Source organism: Aethina tumida, chromosome 6 (assembly GCF_024364675.1).
Source record: "Aethina tumida isolate Nest 87 chromosome 6, icAetTumi1.1, whole genome shotgun sequence".
In the NCBI taxonomy this organism is placed as follows: domain Eukaryota; kingdom Metazoa; phylum Arthropoda; class Insecta; order Coleoptera; family Nitidulidae; genus Aethina; species Aethina tumida.
This window is the reverse complement of record NC_065440.1, coordinates 13710969-13725266: the sequence shown is the minus strand read 5'-3', so window position 1 is coordinate 13725266 and position 14298 is coordinate 13710969.

Sequence of the window (14298 nt, the reverse complement as noted above, 5' to 3'; positions counted from 1 at the left end):
CGACTCGGATTTCATATAAATTAATAAAAAATATTCAAATCGAAATTTAATATCTAATAATAGGATTAATTTAATTCACATGATTCATTTAGCTATTTTTATAAATTGTATGTAAAATCTATAAAATTCTGTCACGTTTAATAATACAAAAGATTACAAAATTACAAAAATCTATAAATAATATTTTATTTAATTAAGTACAAATAACAAAATACTTAACATATAATTCTACTCTATAATAAAAATACATTTTTTCATCAAAAATATATATGTATAAAAAGCTATAAATAATAGATTCTATAAATTAATGTAAATTAAAAATTTTATATATTAAATAAAACAAAATAAAAATGGAACATATCAAATTTAAGAATAGAAATTAAAACAATAAAATCTTTAAATATTACAGTGCCTAAAAATATACTTTTTTATAATTATTTAAAGTCACATTTTAAATATACATAAACAAATTTAATAAAATTGAATTACTTTAAAGTTATCCTTAAATTCAATTAAATTTTATTTTATTCTCAAAAATTATATAATTATTGTAGTTAAATATTGTAAGTTCTTAAAAATAAATATTAATATTAAAAAATATAATTTTTACTTTCATAAAACCTTTTATAATTTATAAAAACAATTTAAAATTGTATTTAAATATTACAAGTTATAAAAAATTTAATAAAGATATTAAAATTTAAATAATTTAAAAGTGAAGTAAAAAAATCTAAAATTTTATTTAAATAATAAAAATATAATACATAAAAAAATTGATTTAAATTTAAATAATTTAAAGGTGAGTTAATTCAATTAAATTTTAATTTATTCAATAAATTGATATAATTATTGTAATTAAATATTACAAGTTATTAAAAATAAATATTAATATTAAAAAATATATATTATATTATTATATATATTAGCATAAATGCTTTTATTATTATTTGAAGTAAATAAATCGGAAATTTAACTATTATAAAAATTAATTTATTATTTATAATTTTAATTTATTGCATAAATTTATTTAATTATAACAATTAAATTCTTAAAATTAATTATAAATATTAAAAAAAAATATTTTTTACTTACATTTTATAATTATTTAAAGTAAAGTAATCTTAAATTAAATATTTAAAATATATAAAAAAAATTATTAAAATTTAAATATTTTAAAGTTTAGTTAATTCAATTAAATTTTAATTTATCCAATAAACTTACATAATTAATTATTCTTAAAAATAAATATTAATATTAAAAAATATATTTTTTATTATTATTTAAAGTAAATAAATCAGAAATTGCATTTAAATATTAAAAAAATATTTAATTAATTAAATTATTGAAATTTAATTAATTTTAAACTCATTCAATTAAATTTTAATTTATTCTATAAATTTATTTAATTGTATTAATTAAATACTTAAAATTTATTATTAATATTAAAAAATATATTTTTTACTTTCATAAAACATTTTATAATTATTTAAAGTAAATAAATAAGGTTATTAAAATTTAAATAAATTTATTTATATAATTATTTCAAGTTATTAATAAATATTAATATTAATATTAAAAAATATATATATTATTTACATAAAAGCTTTAATTATTATTTAAAGTACATAAATCGGAAATTATATTTAAATATTAAAGAAATAAATTAAATTATTGAATTTCTATAATTTATTCTATAATTTCATAATTTAGTATTTAAATATACAGTAAAAATAAAAATATGAAAATAAACAAGAATTATTTTTTATAAAAACTTTAATAGTGATGAAATATCATAAAAAAGCATTAAAATTAATTTCGTATAGTTTTATTATTGACAAATTTGATGGAATTTATAAAATATTATATTATTTGTTTATTTAGTTAATAATTTATGTGATTATTCATTTTATTCAATAGTTCATTGAAAAAATTAGAAATTATTAACAATAATTTACAAATTTAAATTTATTACCCTATTTTACTTTAAAATATTGATTTATAAATAAAATATTTTAAAATAAGTTTTAACATTAAAAACGAGACATTTAAAAATATATCTAAAAAAAAACTTTCAACAGAAAAAAACACTATTTTTACATAATAATTATTTAATTTAAATTGAAAATAATTTCAGTGAATTGGTAAATTTTAATATTACATAATTAAAAATAAAAAAAATTGAAAAATTAATCATTTAATTTTTTATTAATGACAAATTTGAATTGAAATGAAATATTGTACTATTGTTTATTTAAGTAAAATCATTATTCATTTTATTCAAGTTTTTATTAGTAAAATTAGAAATTATTAGCAATAATTCACAAATTTAAATTTATTACAGTTATTAACATTTAATTGTTCATATTTATTTGTAATATTATCATACAAGTTCAGGTTGTGTGAAATTTACATAATTTAGATATTATTCAGTATTTATAAAATTAATTATTTCATCTGGTCTAATTTTAGAATGTTTTATTAAGTATTTTAGTAAAATTTTACTTAATTATATAAATTCCTTTAAAAATTTGAATTTACGTCAACGAGTTGAATTAATTAAACGTTCGTAGTTACAATTCTTTCTATTTTAAATTCAATTTCTTTAAAAAATATATATGTAAAAAAAAAATAATTTAGCATAAATCTGAAATGTGGAAACCTCAAAATTATGCAAAATTATGAGCGATTTCAATGAGCGATAAAACGACGAGCCCAAAATTTAAAAGTACAATTTTGGTATTACTACTTTTGTCTTTTTACAGCATCAAATATGTTAATTACAACATAATGTATTATTATAAATGTATATCACATAAATTTTATACTTTTTCTTTCGGCCATCATAAATTATTGTTCAAGTTTGAACACCCACACGTCGAAACTGTCTAAAAATTTATTATAGTTACATAAACCATAATTTAATGGCAACAAACAAACAAACAAATCAAAGATTTAGTCGCAAATTTTTACTTTTAATTTACATATTAATTGGAAACGGTGCAATTTATCAAAACCGTTCGTATTTTTATTAATTAACAGTAAATTTTTTTGTCCAATTAAAAATTCTTCGTTGCTGCACAGTTTGCCGGAGTTTTGTTCCACAATTTTACACAAACATTTCTACATTTATTTAACGAATTAGTGTAACAGTTTGGAGTGACTCATGAAAATTTTCAACGCATAAATTGTTTAAACATTCGCCGCAGAAAAAACCCCGCTTAATTAACCTGCTAAACACCCAACCAGAATGTCTTTCGACGTGTAAAAGTTGGAAATCGATTTCCTGTACCTTTGAACTTTCGTGGCCGCCTCGAAATGTCAATATTTAATTTACAAACTAGGAAGTCATCTGCACAGTTAATTTATTGAGCCAACTTTTCGGCAACAATGTGTGTTTGTTTTGCGGTTTCGGGTTTAGGAAGTTTGATATTTTTGTTTTTTCGAAGGTGAACTGTTTATTGTTGTTCGATTTTGATTGGTCGAATGATGAAGTGATTAATTAGCAACACCGGTTCTTTTGTGGTGCTGAGACAATACGTTTGTTCAAAAGTCAGGAAACGGGCCTAGAAATGTGTCTCAGGTGTTTTCTCGATCACTTCAATGGAGTCGACTTTCGTATTTGTTGAATCGTTGAACTATGTCGAAATAAGTTGTATAAATAAATAGTCTAGAAATGTGTAAAAGGAAATAATGTAGCTAAGACGTTACTTAATTATTAAAAATAAATATTATTTAATATAAATAAATAAAAAAACAATGCATAATTATTTCAGTATTATTACTTAAGGTGATTTATTGTTTATAAACAAAATTAATTGATTTTTTTATTCATATTTAAATTATTTATTTATTATAAAATTATTTATTATTTATTTATTATAAAATAATATTTTTTTTATTTCTTATATGAGAATAATTATTTATTCATTATAAAATTTAAAATAATCTTTAAATAAATTAAAAATTAAATAAAACTATAAAAAAATTTTTAATTTTAAAGAATTTATTCATTTAAATAATAAAATTTAATTTGTATGATTAAGAATAATTATTTATTCATTATAAAAATTAAAATAAATTAAATATAAAATAAAAATTAAGTAAAACATTAAAAAATTAATAAAAATGTTTAAATTTTTTTCATTTAAATAACATAATTTAATTTGTAAATATTTAATAAAGATTGTTTTTATTTCTTCTATGATTAAGAATAATTATTTATTCATTATAAAAATTAAAATAAACTATAAATAAATTAAAAATTAAGTAAAACTAAAAAAAATTATTAAAATATTTAAATTTTAAAAAAAATTTATATTTTATATATTTAATAATATAAAGTATTATTTTATTTCTTATATAATTAAGAATAATTATTTATTCATTATAAAAGTTAAAATAAATTAAATATAAATTAAAAACTAAGTAAAACTTTAAAAAATTAATAAAAATGCTTAAATTTTTTTTATTTAAATAACATAATTTAATTTGTAAATATTTAATAAAGATTGTTTTTATTTCTTCTATGATTAAGAATAATTATTTATTCATTATAAAAATTAAAATAAACTATAAATAAATTAAAAATTAAGTAAAACTAAAAAAAATTATTAAAATATTTAAATTTAAAAAAAAATTTATATTTTATATATTTAATAATATAAAGTATTATTTTATTTCTTATATAATTAAGAATAATTATTTATTCATTATAAAAGTTAAAATATACTATACATAAATCAAAAGTGAAGTAAAACTATAAAAAACAAATTAAAAATAAATTAAAAATTAATTATAATTATAAAAAATTACAAAAAATGTTTAAATAATAAAGAAAATTTATTCATTAAAATACGAAAATTTCTATATATTTAATAAAATAAAGAATTATTATATATATATATATATATATATATATATATAATATTATATATATATATATATATATATATATATATATATATATATAAATATATATATATATATATATATATATATATATATATATATATATATATATATATATATATATATATATATATTTAATTAAATTCGTACATATTTAATAAAATAAAGATTTATTTTATTTCTTATATAATTAAGAATAATTATTTATTCATTGTAAAAGTTAAAATATACAACACATAAATCAAAAATCAAGTAAAACTATAAAAAATAAACTATAAATAAATTAAATATTAAGTATAACTACAAAAATTACTAAAATTGTTTAAATTTCAAAGAAAATTTATTCTTTTATTTAACAAAATAAAGAATTATTTTATTTCTCTTGTGGTTAAAAATAATTAGTTATACATAATAAAAATTAAAATAAAGTTTAAATAAATTAAAAATTAAGTAGAACTATAAAAATTACTAAAATTGTTTAAATTTTAAAGAACAGATAGATTCATTTAATTAAGAAAAATTCATTTATTTATATATATTAAAAAAAAATTAATTTCTAATATGATTAAGAATAATTATATATAAACATTTAAATAAACTATAAATATATTAAAAATTAAGTAAAATTATAAAAAATTACTAAAATTTCTTAAATTTTAAAGATTTATTCATTTAATTAAGAAAATTTAATTTGTATATATTTAATAAAATAAAGAATTATTTTATTTTTTATATCATTACAAAAATTAAAATAAACTATAAAAAATTACTAAAAGTGTTTATATTTTAAAGAAGATTTATTATTTAAATTAAATTTCATTTGTATATATTAAATCAAGTAAAGAATTATTTAATTTCTTATGTGATTAAGAATAACCATTTATTCATATTTCATTATAAAATTTAAAATAAACTAAATATAAATTAAAAATTAAGTAAAATTATAAAAAATAGTAAAAATTTTAATAAAGATTTATTTATTTAATTCTTATCTGACTAAAAATAATTTTTTATTATTGATTTATAAATTGAATTAATACAATTTCATTTGTATATACATATTTAATAAAATGAAGAATATTTTTAATTCTGATTACGAATTATTATTTTTTCATTATAACTATTAACGATAAAAAATTAAATTAAATCTTAAAGAATATTTAACTATTCAATTAATTAAATTTTATTTGTATATATTTAATATAATAAAAATATTCTACTTATATAATTAAAATATATTTTTATTATTATAAAAATTAAAATAAACTATGTTTTGAAGGAAATTTAATTAATTAATCAATTTTCTTATGCGTTTAAGAAGAATTTATTTTATTTATTATAAAAAATAAATTATTAATAAAATAAAAATTAAGTAAACCTATAAAAAATTTTTGTAATTTTTTGAAATTTAAAGAAAAATTATTCATTTAATTAATAAAATATCATTGGTGTACTATTTTTGATTGAGTAAATAAAATCAAAATAATAAAAATTATTATTATTATTATTATTATATTTTACCTTGTTATTAATTAAAAAATAATCTATTAAACTCTGTAAAATTTTAATAAATTAATTTTAATTTACAATTCTTGCTTTATATTAAGCCATAATATTTAATTATGGGCATTATTAATAATAAAGTTATTACTAAAACTTGTCTTGCCTTATTTAAACGTTCGTCACCTCACCCATCGTTGAAATTTCTCAGCCTTTAATCATTCGAACGGCTCAATCGACTTATTTTACATGTTAAAACAATGTTATCATTTTACAGAGGTAAAATTTTATACGGCAATTAAACGATCCGTTCAATTAGGCACGATCGAGAGCCCAAGTTTAATGACTCGTTAATTCAGAAACCGTGAAATCGCATTCGGAATCCGGCGTGTTTTCTGCACTTGACATTGACAACGGTGCGTGCGAAACGGTCCGACCGTTGCGGGAACGTTTATTTACTTTCGTTTCGGGACGGGAGTCAACGGACCTTTTCACTTTCTACGTGGCCGAAAAAATAAAAAGACAATAAAACAAAAACCAAACAAAATGGTGCCCAATTCGAGTGGCAATTTCGTTTCGTCATAATGCAACCGACGATTTTAAATGCGAAAGCTGATTTCAATTAATCGATCGATCGAGAAAATTTCTGAGACACTTTCAAGTGGTGTTTGCTCACGTCTGAATGGACGTATTGTTGTAGTTTACAATAAAAATTACTGATAAATCTTTAATCGTTTTAATAAGTAAAATTATTTCTTTATTATACAAATACTTATTCAAATGAAATTTCGTTAATTAAATGAAGAAATTTAGTGAAAAAACCTAAATATGATCAGAAATTCTTTTATTTATTTTAATTTTTTAAATGAACAGTAATTCTTAGTATTATAATAATTAATATGTTATACATATAAAATTTTAATATATATTATGTAATTATTAATAATAACACTTTATTGATTTATAAAACTAAGAAATTATTAACTGAAACAATTATTTATTAATAATATTCTTGAGGTTTAATTTAATTTTTAAATTATTTTACAGATTACTTTAGTAAAAATTAAAATATTTAATAATTATTCTTAATAAGTAAATATTTTTAATAATTCCTATAATTTTTAACATACGTAATGTAATACAAATTTTAAAATGGATTTTAATTAATTATATTATCAAAAAATTAATTGAAAAGTTTAAATGTTTTTTAAGTTTTAAGAAAATTTTAACTACGTAAATAAATAATTTTTATCATAAATATTAATTTACTTTTTAAATATTTATAAAAACAAATTGTAAAAATAATTTAAATATTAATAATAATAATAGAAATTACTAAAATTTATTTTAATTTATTATATTAATTATTAGATAATAAAAATTGTATTAAAGCTTAAAAGAAAAAAAAAGTAAAATTAAAAAAATTTTAAATAATTTAATTAATTATTTATCTATTTAAATCATTAATTTTTAGTTAACAGTATTTATTTATTTGTATTAATAATTAGTTTTTAATTGAAAATAATGATTTGATTTGTAAACATTTATAAAAATAAACTGTAAATTTGATTAAAATATTAAAAAATAAATATGAAAATTGCTAAAATTTATTATTTTTTAAAGAAGTTAATAGAAATATTTAAAGTGTTAAAGAAGAAAAAAGTAAAGTAAAATCATAAAATTTTAAAATAATTTTTAAAATTAAATAGAATATGGTTTAAATTATTTATGTATATAAACAATTATCTTTTAATTAAAAATAATTATTTATATTAATAATTAATTTTTAATTTAAATTAAAATTTAATTTTAATTTTATAAAAATAAACTTTAAAATTAACTGAAATATTAAAAAATAGTTATAAAAATTACTAAAATTAGTAAATTATTATTAAATGGAATATTCTTGTTTATATTATTTATTTATATAAATAACTTTTTTAACTTTTAGTTAAAAATAATTATTTAATAATTAATTTTTAATTAAAAATAATAATTTGGTTTCTAAATATTTATAAAAATAAATTGTAAATTTAATTAATATTATTATTAATTTACTAAAATTTATTTTAATATATTTTATTAAAAAAAAAGTTAATAGACATATTCAAAGCATTTTTTATACTTTAAATTGCATATTCTTGTTTAAGTTATTTATCTATATAAATAGTGAACTTAAAAATAATAATTTGGTTTCTAAATATTTATAAAAAAAAGTCGTAAAATTAATTAAAATATTAAAAAATAATTATAAAAATTACTAAAATTTAATTTTAATTTTATAAAAATAAACTTTAAAATTAACTGAAATATTAAAAAATAGTTATAAAAATTACTAAAATTAGTAAATTATTATTAAATGGAATATTCTTGTTTAAATTATTTATCTATGTAAATAACTTTTTTAACTTTTAGTTAAAAATAATTATTTAATAATTAATTTTTAATTAAAAATAATAATTTGGTTTCTAAATATTTATAAAAATAAAATGTAAATTTAATTAATATTATTATTAAGTTACTAAAATTTATTTTAATTTATTTTATTAAAAAAAAGTTAATAGACATATTCAAAGCTTTTAAGTATTTTTTATACTTTAAATTGCATATTCTTGTTTAAGTTATTTATCTATATAAATAGTGAACTTAAAAATAATAATTTGGTTTCTAAATATTTATAAAAAAGTCGTAAAATTAATTAAAATATTAAAAAATAATTATAAAAATTACTAAAATTTAATTTTAATTTTATAAAAATAAACTTTAAAATTAACTGAAATATTAAAAAATAGTTATAAAAATTACTAAAATTAGTAAATTATTATTAAATGGAATATTCTTGTTTAAATTATTTATCTATGTAAATAACTTTTTTAACTTTTGATTAAAAATAATTATTTAATAATTAATTTTTAATTAAAAATAATAATTTGGTTTCTAAATATTTATAAAAATAAATTGTAAATTTAATTAATATTATTATTAAGTTACTAAAATTTATTTTAATTTATTTTATTAAAAAAAAGTAAATAGACATATTCAAAGCTTTTAAGTATTTTTTATACTTTAAATTGCATATTCTTGTTTAAGTTATTTATCTATATAAATAGTGAACTTAAAAATAATAATTTGGTTTCTAAATATTTATAAAAAAAGTCGTAAAATTAATTAAAATATTAAAAAATAATTATAAAAATTACTAAAATTTAATTTTAATTTTATAAAAATAAACTTTAAAATTAACTGAAATATTAAAAAATAGTTATAAAAATTACTAAAATTAGTAAATTAATATTAAATGGAATATTCTTGTTTAAATTATTTATCTATGTAAATAACTTTTTTAACTTTTAGTTAAAAATAATTGTTTAATAATTAATTTTTAATTAAAAATAATAATTTGGATTCTAAATATTTATAAAAATAAATTGTAAACTTAATTAATATTATTATTAAGTTACTAAAATTTATTTTAATTTATTTTATTAAAAAAAAGTTAATAGACATATTCAAAGCTTTTAAGTATTTTTTATACTTTAAATTGCATATTCTTGTTTAAGTTATTTATCTATATAAATAGTGAACTTAAAAATAATTATTTGGTTTCTAAATATTTATAAAAAAAGTCGTAAAATTAATTAAAATATTAAAAAATAATTATAAAAATTACTAAAATTTAATTTTAATTTTATAAAAATAAACTTTAAAATTAGCTGAAATATTAAAAAATAGTTATAAAAATTACTAAAATTAGTAAATTATTATTAAATGGAATATTCTTGTTTAAATTATTTATCTATGTAAATAACTTTTTTAACTTTTAGTTAAAAATAATTATTTAATAATTAATTTTTAATTAAAAATAATAATTTGGTTTCTAAATATTTATAAAAATAAATTGTAAATTTAATTAATATTATTATTAAGTTACTAAAATTTATTTTAATTTATTTTATTAAAAAAAAGTTAATAGACATATTCAAAGCTTTTAAGTATTTTTTATACTTTAAATTGCATAAGTTATTTATCTATATAAATAGTGAACTTAAAAATAATTATTTGGTTTCTAAATATTTATAAAAAAAAGTCGTAAAATTAATTAAAATATTAAAAAATAATTATAAAAATTACTAAAATTCATTTTAACAAATGAAAAAAAAGTAAAAATATAAAAATTTAAAATAATTTTTAAAATTTAATTGTTTAAATTATTTATCTATATAAATAATTAACTTTTAGTCAAAACAATTATTTATTTGTATTAATAATTAAATTGTAATTAAAAATACTAATTTGGTTTCTAAATATTTATAAAAATTAATTTAAAATTAATTAAAATATTAAAAAATAATTATAAAAATTAGTAACATCTCTTTTAATTTTTTTTATTATAAAAACGTTAATAAAAATATTTAAAGCTTTAAAGAAAAAAAATAAAACCATAAAAATTTAAAATTTAAATGGAATATTCTTGTTTAAATTATTTATATACATATATATATATATATATATATATATATATATATATATAAATATTTAACTTTTATTTAAAAATAATTGTTTATTTGTATTAACAATTAATTTTTAATTAAAAATAATAATTTCATTTATTAATATAAATTGCAAAAATTAATTAAAATATTAAATATATAAAATATATCACAATTAATTATTTATAATCACATAATAAAAAATATTCCCTATATAATTATTATAATTAAAAATACTTAATTAGGTTATGTAAGAAAAAAGTTTTATACAATTTTAATAGGTTTTGTAGATTTTGTAGATGTACATTACATATTTTTATAAAATTATTAGTAAAAACATTCCTTAATCTATTTAAATGATTAAAGTTTATGAAAAGATTTCTTATTTCATTAACAATTATACAAAATACATGTAAGATTGTTAATTAATGTAATTTTAATTAATATTTACATTTATTGTAATGTTTATTTTCATAAAAATTAAAATATCATCATTACGAAGTCAAATTAAGTGTTAAAGATTTCCGTCCTCTTTTCGCACCAAACAATCAAAACGTCCTGGGAATTTTATGCTAACCATTCAAATACTACCATAATTAATAAACAAACGTTTTGTTTCACGTTACGTAATTCGCAATCTAAAAATAGGTACGGAATCTGATTCACGTCGTTGCATTTTCATTAAACAAATATAAACGGTGATTCAGATTCAGAAATTTAACGTGCGTCAAAGTACAATTTTATTATTATTCAATTTTGTTATTTTTTTTTTTTCTTGACTGGTGATTGCACCGTTCGTTCACAAAAAAATCCATTTCGGCGACGGTGCGAACCTTGAGAAAAAATTTCGAATCGTTTCGGCAACATTATATAATGGTTCAACATTGGAAAAAATGCCGTTTGCCTTAGAGAATATCCGCGACAATCCGAAAATATCAGAAAACAATTATTTGATTTATGGTTACATCCACGTGTTGTCGTGAAATTGTATTCGTTGGAAGAAGCGACCGTCCACCGAAATATCAATTGAATTCGTTTAACATTTCGATTTTTATAATACTGTTGTTGAGGATTAAAATGCTATTAAATTGGTGTTGCCGCAATCAATGATTTTTCGATCATTTAAGGATGATTTTTTTAATTATTTATTCGCTTATGTTATATGTGAAGGACGCAAATTTAATAAGTGTTTTTTTAGCAGTTTTGAAGATTTTTGGTTTTAATAATATCTGATATTTAAATTAGACACTTAAATGAATTCAATGACCGATAAAACAAGGAACATCTCTAAAAGCATATTAAAATTAATGGATTATAATTTATTACCGATGTAATATCAATAATGGTTAAAAACAGGGTTAAAAGAAGCAGGAAACAGCCTATTAATAAAAACAAGGATTTATTAAAAATATATTTTAATATATGTAATCTTTCTTATTAATAAATCGAAAATAATTTTAATTTAAGTGTTTACAGTTAATATTTGCATAGAAACAATATATATGGAATAATTAAAAACAATAAATAAATAATAATAACAAATTTAGTAATTTATTAGTTTTTAATATTTGTAATAATATTTTATTACAATTTATTTATAGAAATATTTAGAAATCAAATTATTATTTTAATTATGAATTAATTATTAATACATAATAAAATTATTAAAGTTTTTATGGTTTTACTTATTCTTTTTCCTTTCTTTAAAGCTTTAAATATTTCTATATCTATTTTTATTCTTTATAATATAATAAATTAAAATAAAATTTAGTAATTTTTATAATTATTATTAATTTTTAGAAATATTTAGATACCAAATTATTATTTTTAATTAAAAAATAGTTATTAATACAAATAAATAATTATTTTTGACTAAAAGTTAATTATTTATATAGATTAACAATATAAACAAGAATATTATTTAAATTTTAATTAAATTATTTTACATTTTTTATAGCTTTATTTATTTTTTCTTTAAAACTTATTATTATTCTATAATACAATAAATTACAATAAATTTTAGTAATTTTTATAATTATTTTTTAATACTTTAATTAATTTTACAATTTATTTTTAAAAATATTTAGAAATCAAATTATTATTTTTAATTAAAAATTAATTATTTTTATAGATAAATAATTTAAACAAAAAATTTCCATTAGCAATTTAAAAATTATTTGAAATTTTTATGGTTTCACCATTTTTTAACTTCTCAATAATAAAATTAATTAAATTTAATTTTAATAATTTTTATAGTTATTTTTAGTTTTAAAATTACTATTTATTTTTATAAATATATAAAAATAAATTATAATTTTTAATTACATAAATCGTGGGTAAAACAAAATGTCACATGAAAATGTTGAATTGCTTCCAAATTAAATAATAGAAAAAATAAGAAAAAATATATAGAATTAATTAATTTTTTTTTTAATTTTTAATAACACTCAATTGTAACTATTTTTATTTATATATTAACTAAAAAATATTAATAATTTAAATCAAGATATTTTCTAAAGCATTAGTAATTAATTAAATTTATTCATTAATATATTCATAAATAACACAAAAAATGTTTTCATTTTTTATGTAATTATAATTAACAATCATAAATTTTAGTAAAAATAATTACTTTAAAAATAAAGAAAACATTTAATAATTAAAAAAGCCTAATTAATTTTATTTATTATTATAAAATCTCACTTAATTAATATTTTTTAATAGATAAGACAAGAAATATTTTTAATTTTTAAGCATTTATTTACTTTAATAAAATTATTATTCCTTAAAGAAATAATAAATTGAAGAAATATTTTAAATATAAATTAAATAAATCACTATTTAATAGTGAAAAATGTTTGGATATTTATGTTTAAAAATTAAAGGAACTGAATAGATTGTGTAATGGTACAGATTAATTGGTAATTAAGATAAATATATCATAATTCGATAGAAATTATGGTCGTTAACACTTGAGGAAAACCACAATTAAATATTTGTTGGATAATATGGGGAAAAATGTAAGAAATCATTAAGAAATTACATTAAATTAATTTGTTACAACATATTAATTTATTTATACGTGCATTACATTTTCTAATTAATTGTTTAATCATGCCTTAAAGTAATTAACAACATAATATTTATAAATCTTAATTTAAATCAAATCATTTACAATATTTAGTTGAATCTTAATGCTTGATTAGGAGACAAACCTTTGTTGAACTCTTATCAAGTTTTTATTAAAATTATTACACATTATAACAAGTTAGGAACAAAAACTAACCAGATAAATTTAATTGGCCGTACAGAACTGAGCAGAAAAAAACATTTACGTCAATGAATCAAACGAATCGAAGATTTGAAATAATAAGTGTTTGAGTGTATTGCTTTTTTTGTG